The sequence below is a fragment of the Eumetopias jubatus genome, unplaced genomic scaffold (genome assembly GCF_037043125.1).
Source record: "Eumetopias jubatus isolate StellerSeaLion01/CBP00866 unplaced genomic scaffold, mEumJub1_p1.0 scaffold_5, whole genome shotgun sequence".
In the NCBI taxonomy this organism is placed as follows: domain Eukaryota; kingdom Metazoa; phylum Chordata; class Mammalia; order Carnivora; family Otariidae; genus Eumetopias; species Eumetopias jubatus.
The window spans coordinates 19,128,157-19,135,372 of NW_028274811.1; the positions used below are offsets into that span (position 1 = coordinate 19,128,157).

General features: G+C 43.2%; 1 pseudogene; it reads left to right on the plus strand.

Annotated features, from left to right (window-relative positions):
• The first annotated feature begins 5,048 nt into the window (after positions 1 to 5,048).
• On the plus strand, positions 5,049 to 6,969 carry LOC114209415 (regulator of nonsense transcripts 1 pseudogene; annotated as a pseudogene).
• The last annotated feature ends 247 nt before the right edge of the window (positions 6,970 to 7,216 follow it).

The window sequence follows — 7,216 nt, forward strand, 5'->3', positions numbered from 1 at the left end:
AACAGACACATAGATCAATGGAACAGAATCGAGAGCCCAGAAATGGACCCTCAACTCTATGGTCAACTTATCTTTGACAAAGCAGGAAAGAATGTCCAATGGAAAAAAGACAGTCTCTTCAACAAATGGTGTTGGGAAAATTGGACAGCCACATGCAGAAGAATGAAACTGGACCATTTCCTTACACCACACCCAAAAATAGACTCCAAATGGTTGAAAGACCTAAACGTGAGACAGGAGTCCATCAAAATCCTAAAGGAGAACACAGGCAGCAACCTCTCCGACCTCAGCCGCAGCAACTTCTTCCTAGAAACATAGCCAAAGGCACAGGAAGCCAGGGCAAAAATGAACTATTGGGATTTCAACAAGATAAAAAGCTTTTGCACAGCAAAAGAAACAGTCCACAAAACCAAAAGACAACCGACAGAATGGGAGAAAATATTTGCAAATGACAGATCAGATAAAGGGCTAGTATCCAAAATCTATAAAGAACTTATCAAACTCAACACCCAAAGAACAAATAATCCAATCAAGAAATGGGCAGAAGACATGAACAGACATTTTTCCAAAGACATCCAAACGGCCAACAGGCACATGAAAAAGTGCTCCACATCGCTCGGCATCAGGGAAATCCAAATCAAAACCTCAATGAGATACCACCTCACACCAGTCAGAGTGGCTAAAATTAACAAGTCAGGGAACGACAGATGCTGGCGGGGATGTGGAGAAAGGGGAACCCTCCTACACTGTTGGTGGGAATGCAAGCTGGTGCAACCACTCTGGAAAACACTATGGAGGTTCCTCAGACAGTTGGAATTAGAGCTACCATTCGATCCAGCAATTGCACTACTGGGTATTTACCCCAAAGATACGAATGTAGGGACCCGAAGGGGTACGTGCACCCCAATGTTTATAGCAGCAATGTCCACAATAGCCAAACTGTGGAAAGAGCCAAGATGTCCATCGACAAACGAATGGATAAAGAAGAGTTGTTATATATACACAATGGAATATTATGCAGCCATCAAAAGGAATGAGATCTTGCCATTTGCAACGACGTGGATGGAACTGGAGGGTGTTATGCTTAGTGAAATAAGTCAATCAGAGAAAGACATGTATCATATGACCTCACTGATATGAGGAATTCTTAATCTCAGGAACAAACTGAGTGTTACTGGAGTGTTTGGGGGTGGGAGGGATGGGGTGGCTGGGTGATAGACATTGGGGAGGGTATGTGCTACGGTGAGTGCTGTGTATTGTGCAAGACTGTTGAATCACAGATCTGTACTTCTGAAACAAATAACGCAACATATTTTAAGAAAAAAAGAAAAAGAAGAAGATAGCAGGAGAGGAAGAATAAAGGGGAGTAAGCCAGAGGGGGAGACGAACCATGAGAGATGATGGACTCTGAAAAACAAACTGAGGGTTCTAGAGGGGAGGGGGTACGGAGATGGGTTAGCCTGGTGATGGGTATGAAAGTGGGCACATTCTGCATGGAGCACTGGGTGTTATGAACAAACAATGAATCATGGAACACTACATCAAAAACAAATGATGTAATATAGTGATTAACATAACAATAAAAAATTTAAAAAAAAAGAATACAGTCGAATGCGTGCTGACAAATGTGCACACCCTATAAACAGCAACCACACTGCAGAAACTTCCCTCAGGTCCCTTCCCAATTCATAGCCTCACACTTCTGCTAGAGGAAATCACCCTCCGGCACCACACCTTAATTCTACAACTGTATTACTTAGCAATAAATAACAAACTACCAATAGATACAACAACACGGATCACCCTCCAAAATATCATGAGTAAAAGAAAGAAAAAATCAAAAAAGTAGTACATACCATGTATGTAAAATTCTAGAAAATGTAAGCTCACCTTTAGTGACAGAACAGATCACTAGTTGCCTGGAACCAGGGAGAAGGACCAGCAAGAGGAATTATAAATGGGCAGAAGTCAATTTGGAGGGGTAACTTCATCTATCAAAACTTACTGAATTGTAAACCTAAAATATATGTGTTTGTTTTGGTCAGTTATATCTCAATAAAATTTAAAACCCACTTTCAAATGGCAGATCAGTTTGCTAGATAAGAAAAGTTCACCCTGCAAATCATATTGAGCTTTTATGTTCAATAAATAATTAAGCTTTCATAAATTTTTTTTAATTTGGAAAATGTTTCAGCATTTTTTCTCCAAATACTTTTCTCTAATGCAATCTCTCCCCGCCATCCTATGATATGATTCCAATCCCAGGTATGTTTGGTGTCTTGATATTGTCCTATAATAAAGAGGTCAGTGGCTCTTTTCATCTTTTTTTCCCCTCTGGGCTTTGTTTTGGCTTATTTCTACTGACCTATCTGCAAGCTCACAGATCTTTTCTCATCATCCAATCTGTTGCTCAGACCTCCAGTGAATTTTTCATCTCATTTCTCAAATTTCCACTTGACATCAATTTGCAATCGCAATTTGCAATTCCCATTTGTCTACTCTAAACTCTATGTGTTCAGATTATATCCATCCTTACATTTTTAAAAATATTTACAGTATTCTCCTAAATTCATTTTGACCAGAAGACTCTGGCAAAATTTTCTTTCAGTTCAACTATAAAACAATTGTGATATGTATGATTTTAACCTGAATAGATGACTTCCTTATTCTATGATCTACTACTCAAAGCACAAACACTTTACTCTTTACACCCAAAGCCTCTCCATCCTGTTAATGCAATAGTTTGGACACATCTAAGGTTCTGATAAAAACCCCAAGTATTCACCTGAACACCAGAAGGGCTACAGTCTAAGAGAGACATTAAACTAGAAATAGACCGTCTTCAACATCACTACTTATTAGGGAAATCCAAATTAAAACCACAATGAGATACTACCTTGCGCCTTATTAGAATGGCCATCATCAAGAAAATAAGAGATAAATGCTGGCATGGATGTGGTGAAAAGGGAACCCTTATACACTGCGTACAGTTATGGTAATGTAAATTTGTACAGCCACTACAGGGGAAAACCATATGGAGAATATTCTAAAGATTAAAAAGAACTACCATATGTATATATACACAATGGAATATTATGCAGCCATCAAAAGGAATGAGATCTTGCCATGTGCAACGTGGATGGAACTGGAGGGTGTTATGCTGAGTGAAATAAGTCAATCAGAGAAAGACATGTATCATGTGACCTCACTGATATGAGGAATTCTTAATCTCAGGAAACAAACTGAGGGTTGCTGGAGTGGTGGGGGAGTGGGAGGGATGGGGTGGCTGGGTGATAGACATTGGGGAGGGTATGTGCTATGGTGAGCGCTGTGAATTGTGCAAGACTGTTGAATCACGGACCTGTACCTCTGAAACAAATAATGCAATATATGTTAAGAAAAAAAAAAAAGAAGAGATAACAGGAGGGGAAGAATGAAGGGGAGTAAGTCGGAGGGGGAGACCAACCATGAGAGATGATGGACTCTGAAAAACAAACTGAGGGTTCTAGAGGGGAGGGGGTGGGGGGATGGGCTAGCCTGGTGATGGGTATTGAGAAGGGCACGTTCTGCGTGGAGCACTGGGTGTTATGCACAATGAATCATGGAACACTACATCAAAAACTAATGATGTAATGCATGGTAATTAACATAATAAAAATTTAAAGTATAAAACAAAAAAAGAACTACCATATGGTCTAGAAATTCCATGGGAATATATCCGATGGAAATGAAAACTCTAACTCGAAAAGAGTCTTTCACCCCCATGTTCATAGCAGCATTATTTACAATAGCCAAGACATGGAAACAACCTGAGTGTCCATCAATGGATGGATAAATAAACTCTGATGCATACAAACACACACACACACACACACACACACAGAATATTATTCACCCATTAAAAAAAAAACAAGGAAATTCTACCATTTGTGACAACATGGATAGACATTGAAGTCATCATGCTAAGTGAAATAGACAAAAAAGGCAAATACTGTATGATCTCACTTATACAAAATCTTTAAAAAAGAAAAAGAAACAGAAGAACATCAGATTTGTGGTTACTAAAGATGGAGGCCGGGGGGTTGGAGGAAGGTGGGAGGGTGTTCAAAAGGTACAAACTTTCAGTTTTAAGATAAACAAGTACTACGGGTGTAGCATTTAACAGGATGACTGCAGCTAATATAGGAGAGTTGTTAAGAGGAAATCTTAAGAGCTCCTATTACAAGGATTTTTTCTTTCTTTCTTTCTTTCTTTCTTTTCCTTATATTCTATTTATACCGGAAGATAAATGTTAACTGAATCTATTGTGCTAATCATTTCATAATATATGTAAATCAAACCATCAGTTGTATGCCTTAAATTTATGCAGTGATGCAGGTCAATTATTTCTAAATAAAACTGGGGGAAAAACTAAAAAAAAAAAAAAAAAAAAGAAAAGAAGAAATCGACCAGCCTTACAAAGAATGAAACCCAGCTGTGAATCAGCTCAATCTGTTTGGATTAAAGTAATCCATGCCTACTCTAATTGCCTGCCAGAAGGTAAAGAAATCCTCTCTAGAGAAAGATAACATTTTTTTCCAGAACCTCTGTAATTTTTATACATAATTTCCATAATTCAATAAAAAATTTCCCAGGTATACAAAATAAAGGATAAGAAACAAAAAGGCAATGAAAACTGACGTACAGGTGACCCAGATACTGGTTTTCAGAAATAGATTTTAACCGTGATTAGTGTATCACAAGTGAGGACAAGATGGAAAAACTGACCAGAAAACTGGAATTTTATATCAAAAGAACAAAAAGTAAATTCTAAGACTAAAAAACAATAATATCGGGAATGCCACCGAGGCCACCCCTCACCCGCCAAAAGAGGTAAAATTAAAACTACTCACAGCAGGTGGTGGTAGCAGGGGCTGAGGTTTCTGCAGGGATGGGAGGGGCAGGTGGGCGGAGGCTCGGTGGGCACCCCTTGTCCCCCCGCGAGCGTTTCCGCCCAGTCCGAGGGCGTGAGCCGGGAGCCGGGCTGGGGGCAGGGTCCCAATTCACAGATGCTCACCCTGCTGGGGACACCGAGGAGGACGAGCAACTCTTCTGCATGGCTCCGAGTTCAAGTTCATGGACTTCATCCTTCCCAGCCAGACGCAGGTGTTTCCAGGTCCAGAGGTGGCTGCACAGTGCCTCCCGCGCACATGGGCAGTGCAGTGACCCTGACAGTTCCAGGGCAGGTCGGGGCACTCAGGGCATCCTGGGTTACAGGTGTGGCCAAGACTAGCCAGTTGTTTACTGAGTTGAACTTCGAAAAGGTAGATACCTGCTATTCCCGGGATTTCCCAGCTCCTGCCTGCAGTTACTGCAGAATACACAGTACTGCTAGCATGACCTACTGTACTACCAGCAAAAAGTGGGTGTGTAACCCCCATTACAGCCACAATGTAAATCACCTCCTGAGGTGCACAGAGGCGACCCTCTGGAGGGTTATCGTGGCTCCCACAATGTCTTCCTCCACCGCTTCATTACTGCCGAGGCCAACTGGGTCATGGTGCTGCTGTCTGGACTGCCCCGCGCCCGTCAGAAAAGCCTCAAGTACATCAACGGGGACAGCTCGGAGGGGCAGCCCCTGATCTAGGACCACTGCTTCGGGTGCTGACTAGTCAAGATCCCTTCTGAGCAGGCGCAGCTGTGGGCTGGGCCCATCACCACTCCGCAGATCAATCAACAACTCGGAGTTGCTGCGGTCTGGAAAATCCTTCCACCGGCTTGGAGGAACCAGAGAAGCTGGAGGTGGAGAAGGGCCACAGAGCATCCTCCTGCCATAGAATGCTTCCCAGCACCAGAACAAAGTTGGGCCCCTTGTCCAGGTGCCGGCCAGCTATGATGAGAAACCAAAAAGAGTCCCAGTCTCAGCATAACATCACGGTCAGCTGGGACCTAGTCCTTAACAAGAAGACAAATGCCTACTTCGCCCAAGACTGAATATCAATCCTCTGGTGATGAGGATTTAGTCATAATTCGGTTGAGATATGCAACTTACTCAAGGGAACAAGATATGCCTGCCTACAAAAGAAGCGTGGTTGGCATCCCCTCTGGAAAGCGATCAGCCACGTCATCAAGGTCCCTGTTAACTGTGGTGATGACATCACCGCTGAGCTGCAGAGCAGTTTGGGCGGGCCTGTGAAAGGAGATCATAACTTGCAGGTGGATTTCAGGTGGGAGTCAACCTCATTCAACAGGACGCAGAGCATGCTGAAAATGTTTGCCCTGGAGGAGACCTCCACGTGGGGGCTACATCAGCCACCAGCTGGAGGACATTATCATCAGATCTCAGTTGCCCAAGAACTTCCCGGCACAAGGACTCCCCAGCCGGAACCACTCTTCAGGTTTATACCATAAAGACCACACAGCAAAGACCGATGAGCCTGATCCAAGATCCACCAGGCACCAGGAAGATGGTTACCTTGGCCACCAGCAACTACTATACCTGGCTGGGCAAAGCAGTGCACCCCTGCTTATCTGTGCTCCAAGTAATAGTCATTAATCTGCTGACCGAGAAGACCTACCAGACCAGGCTGAGAGTCATGCTGTTCTGCATCAGGACTCAGTATCATTTCTGTCCCTGCACAACCCGATCAGGAACATGGACAGCATGCTGAGCTCCAGAAGCTATAGCAACTGAACAAGGAGACCGGGGAGCTGTTTGTTTTCTGCAGAAAAGAAGCCGTACCTGATGCTAAAGCTCACCATGGAGAGTGAGCTGCTCATGAACACAGATGTGTGTGGAGGTCTGGGCAACCGAGGCCCATTTTAACCAAGGTGAGCACCCAGGCCACTGAGCTAGAGTGCATGGTCCCCATGGTCCTTGGACTCAACTAGCTCATCTTCATGGGTGACCACTGCCTGCTGGGCTCCATGGTGATGTGCAAAATGGAGCAGAAATCTTTCTCCAGATCTTGTCACAGGTGTGGATCCTAATCTCCAGTTGGCTTGTTTAAACTCTATTTATGGAAGGTTGGCTTGTTTAAACTCCATTTATGGAAGCTTCTGGCATCTCCCAGGTCCACCACCAAGATGTTACAGACAAACTCAGTAAGGATATTTTCCAGTCCTCCTTTGAAAGAATCTTTAAAAAACAGAAAAACCTGAAACACTGTACTTGCTTTAAATGAAAACCCTCTTAGAACGCAAGCAGTGAGCCAGCATGGAGCCTGGCCACCCACAG